The 14229-nt window shown below is 40.5% G+C and overlaps 1 protein-coding gene and 1 long non-coding RNA gene across 3 annotated transcripts in view; one reads left to right on the plus strand and one right to left on the minus strand.

Moving 5' to 3' along the window:
- The window catches only part of PLGRKT (plasminogen receptor with a C-terminal lysine), an 89550-nt gene continuing 75321 nt past the window's right edge, over nucleotides 1-14229 (plus strand). Inside the window, exons 1-2 of one of the 2 annotated variants that reach the window (XM_053573453.1) lie at nucleotides 1-39; nucleotides 12380-12505. The gene's annotated coding sequence lies outside the window, so the exon portion shown is untranslated. Of the gene's footprint in view, nucleotides 40-10840; nucleotides 10980-12379; nucleotides 12506-14229 lie in introns of those variants that run through there. The other variant, XM_053573444.1, reaches the window with a different exon arrangement.
- Nucleotides 3494-10737, minus strand: LOC128573334 (uncharacterized). The gene is made up of 3 exons (XR_008376438.1): nucleotides 10607-10737; nucleotides 7448-7761; nucleotides 3494-4597 (listed from the first exon to the last, which is right to left on the minus strand). It is a non-coding gene; the product is annotated as an uncharacterized LOC128573334 (long non-coding RNA).

Below are 14229 nucleotides of genomic sequence, written 5' to 3' on the forward strand. Positions count from 1 at the left end.
AAGAACTTGAACCTTCAAAGGGCTGCTCCTAAGCTACAGGTACTTAAAAAAAAAAAAAAAAAAAGATGAGACCTCCAATAATGGCCCCTGTCCTAAACAAGTTCACCAAACCAGACATAAATAATTATGGCCTGGACAACCATAATTGGTTGTAGAAGCTTGGGAACATTTTGTGGTAAGTATTTTAATTCCAGCGAATCACAATAAATCAACTAAAGGTCGCTAAAGATAAAGTTTATAATTGGGAGATACTCCTTCAGGGGATACTGAGAAATAGTTTATTGATGTTATATCCTAGAATTAAATAACCTAAGTGATGCCATGCATACCTTGTGAGTAATTTCACTCAACATAAGGGCATGACTTGGTTCACATACCTCTTTTAGAATTATCTCCAGAAGAATTGTTTTATACTTGCACTTGGTTTTAAAATAAGAACATTATGACTTTGAACGGAACAACTTTTTTGTTTTTTGGTATGAGGAAGTGTTTATTCAAAGTAAAATTATAGTGTAAACCAGATCCAGATCCTAAGTAACCTGCTATTTATTATTATAGCCTCATCACAAAAGACTGCAAAGTAGTTTTTTCCTTTCCCCATCCTTTCCTGAGAGGACAGCAAACCGCTTTGTTTTGAGAGCGATACCTTACAAAAAGAAACTAATAAATACACATTTCAGATACTAAAAAGTTCTATAAGAGAAAAAAGAAAACCAGGCAGTATGATAGAGTGCTCATGTGTGGGATTCCTTTAGTTATGGTGGTCAAGGAATGCATAAGAGGTGATAATGAAGAATTGAATTATGAAAATAACCATGGAAAGATCTGCAGGAAGAGCATATTTAGCAGAAGAAACAAAAGAGGCAAGGCTTGTAAGGGGGAAACAAGGTTGGCAAGTTCCAAAGATGGACAGATCATTGTGGCTGGAGTGTAGAGGAAGGAGAGTAGTAGTGGATCAGATTATGTCATGAAGGGCACTGAGGACTCAAGGGAGAGGTTGGATTCTAATTGCAACAAAAAGCTACTGAATATTTTAAAATCAGGGAGTTACCTGATGGAAGTTTTAAAAGTATCACTCTAGCTGTGGTCTGAAAAATGGCATGTTGAGGGTCCTTTCATTCACGGAAACTGGGAAAACTTTAGAAGTTGTTGCTATATCCCACATTCAAAATAAGTAGAACCAATATAACTGGTTGATGTATGTTAGTAGGACGGGAAACACACAAACACACAGAGGGTGCCAAAAAATGTATATACATTTTTAGAAAGGAAAAAACTGAATTAAAATCGTAATACTCAATATATACCAATCACAAAAGATGAATACAAGTCACATGAAGCACCTCTTGTTTTTTTTGAAGGTTTTCTTGTCCCAAGACTTACCATTTCACAAAGCAATGTGAACAAATGAACTGAGATGTGGATCAATGTTGAACATTTTACGTAATATCTTTTTTTTGTTGAAAAGTAAATTTATTTCAGGTTAATGTGAGGGTACAACCGCCAGCTCAAAATATTTGGTTTTGTTAGGTAGAGTTCCTTTTGTGGTTATGTTCCACATACAGAAGATGTGCCAAACACCCCCACCCATGTTCATTCAGAAATAGCATCCCACTGTCCCTCCTCTTCCCCGTTGCCCTCCTCCCCAACTTGAAGTGAGTTTTTCTCCTATGTGGGCATACATTAGATTTTATATTGGCTTCATTTGAGTACATTGGATAATTTCTTTTCCATTCTTGTGATACTTTACTATGAAGAATATGTTTCAACTCCATCCAGGATATTACAAAAAATGTGAAGTCACCATCTTTTTTATGGCTGAAAAGTATTCCACAGTATGCATGTCCTACAATTTGTTAATCCATTCCCGAGTTGATGGGCATTTAGGTTATTTCCAACATTTAGCACCTCTTTTAATTGCAGAAGTCAAATGTGACTTGAGTGCTACAAATTTAATACAGTTTTTTCTTTTCTTAAAATGTGTATACATTTTTTTTGGCACTCTCTTTGTACATTTTTTAGACTTTAAATTGACACATTCAGAAAATGAAGAAATGCCCAGGGAGCATTGAGCCAGGGATGAGAGCAAAGGGTTCCAAGTTATGCTTAGAGCTTTCCTTTGACAAAGTACAGTTAGGGAAAGCCTCAGAGGCTTAGAAATACCATCAGCTGAGGCATTGGCATTAAGGTATGTGTGTGCACAAACTCTGGTGGGGAGTTCCTTAAAGAATACGGCAGGTCCACGAATGGATTAATAAATTGTGGTATATGTACACCATGGAATATTATGCAGCCTTAAAGAAAGATGGAGACTTTACCTCTTTCATGTTTACATGGATGGAGTTGGAACATATTCTTCTTAGTAAAGTGTCTCAAGAATGGAAGAAAAAGTACCCAATGTACCCACCCTTATTATGAAACTAATGTAGGACCTTCACATGAAAGCTATAACCCAGTTACAACCTAAGAATAGGGAGAAAGGGGAAAGGGAGGAGAGGGAGGGAGGGAGGGGGAAGGAAGGGGATTAATGGGATTACACCTGCAGTGCATCTTACAAGGGTATATGTGAATCCTAGTAAATGTGGAATGTAAAGGTCTTAGCAAAATAACTAAGAAAATGCTACAAAAGCTATGTTAACTAATGTGATGAAAATGTGTCAAACGATCTATGAACCAAGTGTATGGTGCCCCACGATCATACTAATGTACACAGCTATGGTTTAATAAAAAAAAAAAAAAGAATATGGCAGGGTGGACAGCAATTGGAAAGTATAGGTTTAATTCATGCCTGTGCACGAATAAGCCAATAGAAATATGTGAATTACAGACTAGAGTTTTAGTCATTTCCTGACCCCAAGTGAAGTTCACCACACAAGAAATTCTTGCTAATTTTATGCTAATCAGAATGGACAAGCCAAAGGGCAGCATTTTCAGAGTAGGATAGAATAATGATGTTCCTGGAAAGTCAGAAACAACATACAGGCAGTCTTTGAGTTACAAACATCTGACTGATGTACAGCTCACACTTACAAATGAGGGCTATTACAGGCATCAGGTGCAGGCAAATGTACCTGTTCCAACTTACATACAAATTCAACTTAGGAAGAAACCTACAGACCCTATCTTGTGCATAACCTGGGGAATACCTGCACACATAGTTCTACTCCTTGAAGTCCAGGGCCCAGGGAGTGGAGATAAGCAGTTTCTCCAAACTCAGTGAGGACTAGCTTAGGTTTGGATTAGAGAAGGCAGCCCTATTTTTCTTCTGATGTGAAAACATTGTTCTAAACTTTGCTTTAATAAAGCAAAATCATTGGGTATCTATCACAGACTCCAGTAGTTATGACAATAACCCTTATTTGCTTGATTTTGGTTAAGAGGATAACGAATGCCTGCTGTGACCACAAATATATATATTTTTTTCTTTTGTAGAGATAGAATCTCACTTTACCGCCCTCAGTAGAGTGCTATGACGTCACAGGACTCACAGCAACCCCTAGCTCTTGGGCTTACGCCATTCTCTTGCCTCAGCCTCCCGACTACAGGTGCCTGCCACAACGCCTGGCTACTTTTTGGTTGCAGTTTGGCCGGGGCTGGGTTTGAACCCACCATCCTCGGTATAAAGGGCTGGCGCCCTACTCACTGAGCCACAGGCGCCGCCCGTGACCACAAATATTTTAACACAGTTAATGCATCCTTTTTTTATACATTCTTGGAGGGCAAGAGGAAGATAAAGAGTTGGCATTGGGAAGAATAAATTTTAAAATTGACAAAACTTATTTCCAGGTTTGCTTGGAAAAATTTTGGTGGACACTGCTAGGCCAAGCTGTGCAGCACTTCCAGGGATGCTTACGTGTACCATAGAAGGAGGAGGATGAAAAAGAGGGTTCAGATACGGTTTTTGTGAATCTGGGTGGCACAAAGGGATAGTGTGTCCCTCTCATGAAAAACTGCAAAGAAGTGGGGGAATATATATTGTGTATACGGTAGGAAAAACTAAATAAGTTGTTTTTCTACTCTCACACTCAACACAGTACAGAACACTTCTGATCACCAAAATGTGCTTTTCGCGCCACCAAGTAATTCTTCAGTAGACACCAACTGAGTGTCCTATAATTCAATTCAATTCTGATTCCATCTATGGGAAGTTAAAGCCAGATCCCACAGGTAAGGGCTCAGTCTTACCAGACCCTGGAACTTTTGATCACCTTGCTATTTATTATTGGGTGGTTCCCATGACCCCCGTCCTCGGGTTACGTTCGTTTGCTAGAGTGGCTCCCAGAATTCAGGGAAACTGTTTACTTACATTAACCAGTTTATTATTAAGGACATTACAAAGGATACAGATGAACAGCCAGATGAAGAGGTACATAGGGCAAGGTATGGGAGAAGGGGAGAAGGGCTTCTATTGCCACCTTCCAAGCACCTCTACTTGTTCAGCAACCCAGAAGCTCCCAAATCCCCTAGGTCAGGGATTTTTATGGAGACGTCTTCATGTGCACACCAGCTGCTGTCCACTCTCCTCCCCTTTTTGGAGGATTGGGGGAATGGGGCTGCAAGTTCCAGACTTCTAATCATGCCTTGGTCTTTATGGCCCCTATTTAAGAGCATACCAAGAGTTGCTTCATTAGAACAAAAGACGCTTCTATTATCCAGGAAATCCCAAAGGATTAGGAGCTCTGTGTCAGGAACTGGGGTCAAAGATCACATAGAACAAAAGATGTACCTAGCACACATGTTGCTAAGAAATTTACAAAGGTTTTAGGAGCTGTGTGGCAGAAAATGGAGACAGAGACTAAATGTACATTTCTTATTATATCATAATATCACAGATAATAAGGTAGATCATTTTACTCATCAGAGTTCGGGGACTCTGTTATTTTTACAGTCAATCAGGACAGGAGACCAGGCTGAATTTCTCAGGTTTGCAGGAGGCAGAGATTACAGGCTGTGAACAGGGTCATGTGAGTTGCAAGGGTTTCAGGAAAAGGAAGTTAACACGGTGTTTGGTTTAGTGGTGTGGTGAGAAAGATAGATATCAGCACCTACTATGAATGGAAAAAAATTAGAAAGAGAAAAACATCTACAGTAGATTTTAGGAGTTTCCTGTTCACTGTGCTGTATACAAAGCATCTATAGGAACTCCTTAAGAAAGCTTAAGGTGAAGAACCTCATTGTTCCTCAGTGCTTGAGTAGTCAGTTTTCTTAGAATGCTATTACATGCTTGAAGGGAACCATGTGAAGCCTCACTATTACTCAGGTTACACTCTGAAATATAATTTCTCCCTACTCAAAAAAGCTTACTTTGGCATTACTGCCCCCTTATCTTTTTGTCATCTTTCAATGACAAACCTCAATAAGCTACATCAACACTTTTTTAAACTATCAAATTAACAGAAGAATTCATAATTATAATAAAGATTAAAATAGCAGTAGTAAAGCATATAGCATTTAAAAAATGTTAGACACTGTCTCAGTGATTTACACGTGTTGGCTCATTTAAATCTGATAACCATCCTATGAGGAAGGTACTATGATTGCCTCTATTTTAGAGATGTGAATACTGAGGCACAGAGCTTAAGTAACGTGTCTAAATTTACACAGCTAGGAGATGGCACAGCTAGGATTCAAACTGAGGGATTCTGGCTCCAGTATCTATGATTTTAACTACAACACATGTGCACAGTGAAATTAGTATCCTTATTTTCTGTTGCAGACATTGTGTATTTGTTCAACCACAAAAAGTTAGACATAGAGTTATCATATGACCCAATAATTCCACTTCTACATATATGCCTAAGAGAATCAAAAATGTATGTTTACTCAAAAACTTGGTAGCATTATTTGTAATAGCAAAAAAAATGGGAAAAATCCAAATGCCCATTAATTTTGAACATATGACAAAATGTGATATATCCATATGCTGGAATATTATTCAGCCTTGAAAAGGAATGAGGTACTGATACGTGCTACAACTTGGATGAATCTGAAAAAACATTATGTTACGTTAAAAAAAGCCAGATACAAAAGGCCATGTATTAATGTAGGCTTCCATTTATATGAAATGTCCAGAATAGGAAAATCTGTCAAAACAGAAAGGGTCACTAGGGGCTGGGGAGAGGGGAGTATTGAAACTGACTACTAATGGGTACAGTGTTTCTTTGTTGTTGACAAAAATGTTATGGACTTAGTGGTGATGGCTGTGCAACTTTTTGAATATATTAAAAGCCAATCAACTGTATATTTTAAGATGGTGAATGTTATGGCATGTGAATTGTATTTCAGTTTAAAAAATCTTTAGGTGGGGAGAGAACAGGATCTTAGTCATTGCTGCCATTGTACTACATATTACTCTGCCACATGGTGCCACTGTTGAGGGGCAAAGTCCAAAGAAGGCTTGTACAAAGCTCCAGAGATGCTCTGTTGCTCCAGATTGAGCCCAGGATACAGACATGCCCCGGGATTGGAGTGAAAGGTTACAATTCAGGAACTAGGTAACACCATGATGGAATCGTTTAATATATAGTATTAAAGAGCTTCTAGCCTCAGCCCCATGCTTGAAATCCTTCACAGACTGAGGTTCTTAGCTAAATCAGGTTTCAGATTAATGTGGAAATTCACATCCTTGTGAAGCAACTCTTTTAAAAGAAAATGTCTCTAGGTACATCTTGAGCTTCCAAAAACTTTTATTTTTTTAAAAACTGATACTTTATGTGGGTATAGGAAAATATTGAGCAATTTTACTGTACTGGAGTAGGGAGTTTTCCATGAGTTGAGAATTTTACATTAATTTCTCTAAAATATTTATAATATTTAACCACATATTTGTAATACAAATATTAAAAAGCTATATATATATATATATATATACACACACACACATATATAGCGCACTTGGGTATATATATATTCCCAAAAGCAAAAAATCAGAAATATCCAACAATGGAAATTATTATATACACAATTGTTGAAATAATTTAGGTGTTGAAAATGGTAAATATGTAACAACATGAAAATCTTTGTGCTATAATGTGAAATGATAAAAAGTACACATTTGTCTGCATAAAATTATGTACACATATATTCAAAAATTCATATAACTGGAAATAATTCATGTAACAGTTTAAGTAATATGTTATTTGATATTGAAATGAATTTCTTTTAATCCTCCTAACCTACATTCTATAAAATAGAATATAGAATATGTAGTGTCCAATAACTATATCAAGATTTTTCTCAATTCCCTGGGCATATATTCCTATGGTCACTTTTTTCACTTATATTTAAAAACTAGGAACAATATTATAAATACAAGAACATTTATAATGTGTGTGTACAGTTTAAGGGTGTATCCATCAGGAATCAGAATTTGACTCAGTTGATTTGACTAAAGATATATTAACAAAGACACTATTTAAAGGGGTATGGGCCAAGTTAAAAAATCTACCTAGTTGAAATGTTTAGAATCTAGCAACAGCAGGAACCTGTGCCACCTCTGGGATATATAGCAAGGGAGCAAAGTGTTTCCAGAATTCAGTGAATTTGAGCCCTAAAGGAAGAACCATTTGTCAAGGGAGGTACATTTATGATAAACATATCCACCAGCAGATCTGTAGCCAAAACCAGAGAAAGAATGGAGAATACATATCCTGATGTCTTTTTTCTTTTGCCTCCCATCTTCCCGAATGCCTTCCACTGCCCAAATGCAAATGGAAACCAGCTGAGGAGAGTCCAGGTGACACTTTCCAATGAGGTCAGCTTCTAGCACAGGGAACAGGGCAGAAAGGGAGAATGGATGTGAGGGAAGGCAAGCAGAAAACACAAAAGCCCATGCCACCCAGCATTTATTGTTTCCCTTTGCTTAAAGAGAAGCTAATCTGCTGTACATAAGAATCATAGAGTATGACAAAATATTCTCTTAAAAAAAAAAAAAAGCATTTTATACAGACAGGATCCTACTCTGTTGCCAGGCTTGTCTTCAACTGCTGGCCTCAAGTCATCCTCAGCTTCCCAAAGTATGGGCATTAGAGGTGTAAACCACCATGCCTGCACAAGATGTTTTCCTTGACAGACTTTGGTTAGGCTCCTCTTAAACCCTTTTCTTGACTAGACCTTGACCTTGGGTGTCAGTGTCCATTCTTTCAGAATCAGTTTTAGCAAGAATCCTGTTAAGTCAGTGTAGAGAGAACCCCCCCACCCCCACCTTGGCTATTTGATCAATATATGGTCAAATTCCTCATCCCCCCCGCCCCCCAACCCAGGTGACGTCTGATAATTCTTGCCTGCCTTCTGCAAGGATCCTATTAGGTCAGTTTAGCAAGAATTCCCCTTACTCTTGATAATGCCTCTTACTAATTTTCCATCCACTGACCTCCCACCCCTCCAATCTGCTCCTTGGCTATAAATCCCCATTTATCCTTGCTGTATTTAGAATTTAATCCAGTTCTATTTGGAAGTCTTCCCTCCCCCCCATTATTACCAATAATTCCTGAATAAAATCCAATTTTGTTACTTTAACTATTGTGTAGTTTTGGTTTTCTTTAACAAGTTCCATCAGCCACCATACTGCCTTAAGGTGATTCAATTCAATTCTATACCCTCAATTCAGGTATAGAAACTAAATCCTAAACTAAATCTCCACTAGTACTCATCATGCAAGGTAACAGGTTAAGAGAGATGGGAAGAAATAATCAGTTAACATTTTAAACGCATAACTACTATATCTTATTGCAAGACCAAATTGATAATCAGACCTTCTTTTTCATTTATGTTTCCTCTGCCCTATGCCAGCACCCAGGTACATCAAGATTTTTTTACCCTCTGTGGTGATACAACATTTTAATTTCTGCATTATCTGACATTTAAGAGGTCCTGACTTTATTGGGTTACAATAGTTACTCAGTGATCATTATTGTCACACACGGTGCCCATCTCTGGGTGTCATGCATAGTTCTCCTTGTCCTCATTGTATAGCTGCAACCCAATTTTCTGCTTGGTCATTAGGATCAATCATCCCAATTCCATCGGTATGAGAAACCAAAATGATGTGGCGGCATTTTAGCTTCCAATTCAATAAAACCATGACTGGGTCCTCTAGCAGAAAAAAATTCTTCCTTTTGATGTGGGACTTCCAAACATAATAAACCCAAAGTTGTAGAAATGATGTACCAATTTTTTTATATTTTTCCGTCCAGACATTGTGCCTCAGAGGCTGGCCTCTACAGACTGCATCAACCCTGCTCCCTTGTCCTCTGGCTTCATGGTGGATCCAGCCAAAGGAAGACCCCAGAGCAGAGCATCAGAGATAGGAGGGTAGAGATTGGGCCTTTCTTTTCCACTCTGTCCCTGCTTTGGGCTGAGGTCCCAGTATTGGCTACAACTATAGGATCTCACGCTGCTCAGCCAAAAGTTGGCAATGCTTTCCTTTACTGAAGAACATAGTTCCTGTTGAGTACCCTCTCCTACAGACATAGCTACAGCTCCTGCTGGTTTTAGTGACTGCTCCCTTCCTTCTCTCCCTTCAGGCCTACAGTTAGTAACAGCTCCTTACTGTTGATGGTTTATTACTACTATTTATTGAAGGTTAACTATGTCCCAGACACTTTGCTAAGTACCTAAATAGAGGATCTCACAACAATGTAATCCTCAGAACTCAATAAATTAGATGGTTTTAGTCCTATCCTAGATGTGATAAGGTCACAGAGTGGCAGTGGCAGAGCTGGACACTGAATGCAGGCGTGCCTATGTTAGTCTGTGCACTTAAACACTATTCCTTACTTCTGTTTCAGTTGTTAACCACCCTTAAAGAGCGCCAAAACTCCACAAGATTTTGCTCCTGGTAACCCACCCACTCTCACAGCTGGAAAAGGGGGAGAGTGTTGCAATCTTCTCATCCAGCTATTCAACAAATAGTATCTGGAATGTGGGATCCTAGCTCCAGAATACTGAGCAATGGTGTTGAGAGCATCGAGACAAGCCCAGGAGGTCAGTGTGCTGTTCACTCACACGCTGAGCCTGGAGGAGGCTAGATGCTTTCTCTCCTGATGTTGCAGTTAGCCAGTGCTAAAGCAGGGACCTTCCTCATGGAAGCCAGGCCTAAAGGAAGGACCTTCTCAAAATCAGAGGCTGGTGTCGTTTATGCTATTTTTTTTTCCTCTCTCTCTCTTTTTGAGACAGAGTCTGGATCTGTCACGCTGGGTAGAGTGCTGTGGCATCACAGGTGACAGCAACCTCAAACTCAGCTCAAGAGATCCTCTTGCCTCAGCCTCTTGAGTAGCTGGGACTAGAGGTGCCCGCCACCACGCCCACCTAGTTTTTCTATTTTTAGTAGAAATAGGGTCTCCAACTCCTGAGCTCAAGTGATCCACCGGCCTCGGCCTCCCACAGGGTTAGGATTACAGGCGTGAGCCCCTGCGCAGGGCCATTTTTGCTATTCTCTTTAGCCATTTGATAGGAGACAAACGTGGCTTACTCAAGATAACAGAAATTGCTGGTGGCGTGAGAAGTAACGGACATCTGTCAGAGCCACAGGCGAAAGGTGGCTCTGTCTGAAAAGGAAGTATTAGTAATTTCGGTCAAGTTTGTTCTTTTTCGTTTACTGGCTTACCTCTTGCCACTTTAATGGCAGCAGTTTTACAGATAAGGATACTGAGGCATCTAACTGTGATTTCTACTCTGCTTCCCTTCAAAATCTGGCGGCTGAGTAGCTATGGTTTTGAATTTGCCGCTTTGACCTGCCCCGCCCACCTCAGGGTCCCGAGATCTTGTTGCGAAGGACACGCGAGGCTTCTGCCGGGACCGCAGGCCTGGTCAGGAAGCCTAGGGCCGCGCTGATTGGCTGAGGCTCGTCTGCTGTCAGGGGCAGCCAATCCCAAGGCTCTGTGGGGCCAGGCAAGGTCGGTGCCGCGGTCCAAAGGAACCCGCGTATGGAGACCTCGGCGGCGATTCTCTGTGACCGCGTGTCTGCTACCCACTGCCCAGTGAGTAAGCGCCGGCCTCAGGCTGCGGGTAGGAAGGGTCTGCGCGGCCGCGTTAGCCGGCGCCAGCTCCCGGGCCCGGGCGTGTCAGGCCTCGTTGCGCGCCTGCTCCACGCCTTGGCTTTCCTGCTGCCCCTAGGTCCGTTCTCGTCGCCTGGACATGTGACCGCTCCGTATCGTTATAATCGAGTTGGGAAAAACATCACTAGAAATCAGCATACCATTGCGGGGAATGCCTAACTTACAGTAACTGGCTCCAGGGAGGAAGGGTGGAGTTAATTACAGGAAACCTCCGGAAAGCAAGGGCTCTGGGCTGTTATTTGCAAGGTCAAGTGACCTAGTCTGAATGGAACCCAAAGCCTTATGGAAAATGATTGTGATTATACAACCAGTCTTAAGTTTAAATAATGTGTCATTTGGTCAGGAAACAAGTGAGTGTGGAAATGTGGATGACAGATTCGTGGAATTATCTTTTTTTAAAAAAGTAAAATCAGGGTGGTGCCTGTGGCTCAACAGAGTAGAGCGCCGGCCCCATACGCCGGAGGTGGTGGGTTCAAACTCAGCCCCGGCCAAAAAAAAAAAAAAAACACTGCAAAAAAAAAAAAAAAGTAAAATCAAATTCATGTTCTCAGGGGTGACCAGAAAAAAATCTGTTTGGAACTTGCAGCCTGAACTCTCCCTCTTCAGAAGAGCATCTTCCAGGCTGGAGCATGAAGGAGACTTTTGACTCCTTTCCAAAGTCTCAGGAGTAATCAAAGGAAAAATGAAGGCAGAAAGGATTCAAGTCAGCATTCTCAGCCCTCTGAGACACACTGGTATCTATGTTGTATTAAGTAGCAAGAAATTTGTTGCCCTTGATAAAGCATTAGAATTTTTTTTTTTTTTTTTTTTGAGACAGAGTCTCAAGCTGTTGCCCTGGGTAGAGTGCCATGGCATCACAGCTCACAGCAACCTCAAACTCTTGGGCTCAAGTGATTCTCTTGCCTCAGCCTCCCAAGTAGCTGGGACTACAGTTGCCTGCCACAATGCCCAGCTATTTTTTGGTTGAAGTTGTCATTGTTGTTTGGCAGGCCCCGTCTGGATTCAAACCCACCAGCTCTGGTGTATGTGTGACTGGCATCCTAGCTGCTGAGCTACAGGCACCGAGCCAAGCATTAGAATTTTTGAAAGACTTACCCTATGCAAATCAGTGAAATAAAAAATTTCCCTATTGTGAGGCCACTTTGCTTATTTTCTGGTATATATTTTGTGACTAGGAGAGAAAAAGCTGAGAGTATTTCAACTTCCCTAAGGAAAACTCCAAGACTTTGGAAAATGGCTTTGTAAGGGATGGGGGAGGAGAGAAGGTCGAAAATACTGAACTCTAGGGTGCATTTGACAGAGTGTGGTGTGCTTATTTTCAGGTGTGGTTTTCCGGAGGGAAGCTCTTCTTCCTGCTTTATTTCTACCTTTGACCTATCTTTCTGGGAGTTTCCCTTAACACACCCAAACTAAAAGTCCAGACTGAAGAGAGCAAGTCCCAGAAAAAGGTAAGGCTAAATCCTAACTGCCTAGATAGTTTTTCTTCTCCAGATTATTGACATGAGATAGTAACCATTCTATAGGGGAGATCCCACCCTCTTACAAACAGGAATACTTAAACGGACCCAGTGGTGGGCCATACAGGGTATGTGTATGGAGAAATGGTACTAGAGGATGTCTGTTTTCTTTATAAATGTTGAAGAAGATATAAAAATTCAATCATCCACCCCTATGTATAAAAGAAAAATAAGGAAAGGCAAATGGCATTTCTTGTTTATCTTGTATCATTTCGTGCTCTGTACAAACATTTATGGAAAGTAGACACACCATGGAAATAGTGAAGAAGGATAATATTAATATATTCCTCCTGCTTTCAGGCAAGTTATGGTCTTCTGTTGAAGATGATTCACATGGTGGCTGTCAAAGTTTGGAGAAAGGAAAGAAGTGCTAGATCTTCCCACTCTTAGCAAGTGGCTTCTAACTCTAGTGACAGGGTGCTGGAGTTGGAAAGTGGCAGAGGGGAAGGGAACTTTCATGACCTCCCAGGCTTGTTCAGGGATGTATCTCGTCTCCCCAGTAAGTGACTTGGCCTTGTGTGCTACCTTTGAAGTAGACCCTGTCTCAGGACATCTGTAATTCCAGAGTAAATCCTTGGTCAGAGTAAAAGGAAGCCTCTGAAATCTTGGCTTGCAACTCTCACTCACCTGGAGTCCCTTTAGCAGATGGGTTATTAGCAGATAACCCATCCCACTTGACATGAAATACTCCCTTTCCCACACCATCTTCTCTTCAGTTAGCCAGAACCCAGGCTTTCCTGATGAGGATATGGAAATTAGGAGCTCTGGGTGGGCTTTCCATATAAAACTGTGAATCCTGGCCGTAAAGTCCTAAGACTGGCCTCACTGACCTGCGGTTCCAAAACTCAACAACCTGCTAAAGAGAAAATGCATCAGCAACATTGTTGGGGAGGGTAGAGAAGCTATAACTTTTCTCTGAGTTTTGTAACTTCTCAAAGTGGAATCAACAACTAACTGAAGATCTTCTATATCTACATAGAACCATATACTTATAGAGCATGAAAGAATTTAGAAATCATGTAGTTAGCTGGTCTTAGATAAGTAAGTGATAGATAGGTTAGTTAAGTATGCCCAAGGTCAAGCAGGTAGTTAGGAGCCAGGACTAGAATTCACACTATGTTCCAATTGGAATAAGAACAAAAATTGGACTTCAGCTCACCTAGAGTTAATGGCCTACTTAAGAACTTTTTATGTAAGATAAACAAGATAGATAATACTGTGTACTCATTTAAAAAGTGCATTTCCCAGGACACTTAAGTATCTTTATGTTTTTCACCTTTTGAGAACTTCAATACATACTAACCTTAGAGAGAATGAAAGTAAAGTTGGAGGAGAATGGCTGAGGGATGTCAGCAGTGGGTGGATGGAATTGAGGGCATGTAGAGGGAATAGGGATTGGGATGAGGTTGCAGGAAGAATATTGATATGTTGACCTGGAGACACCTAAATCTGCTTAAAACACAAATCAAAAGAGCACAGAGAAAGCTGTTCTCAAAATGTACAAGGCATCTTCTGAATCATCCTTCCTTAGATGCAGAAGTTCTATTGTCCAGTCATATAGAAAATAAGAGGATAGCTGGTATTCACCCTGCCCCTCACCTAAAAAAGAGAGTTTTTTTTTTTTTTTCAAATACAGTAGAACCTCCATAGTTGAC

This window comes from Nycticebus coucang, chromosome 2 (genome assembly GCF_027406575.1).
Source record: "Nycticebus coucang isolate mNycCou1 chromosome 2, mNycCou1.pri, whole genome shotgun sequence".
Taxonomy (NCBI): Eukaryota; Metazoa; Chordata; class Mammalia; order Primates; family Lorisidae; genus Nycticebus; species Nycticebus coucang.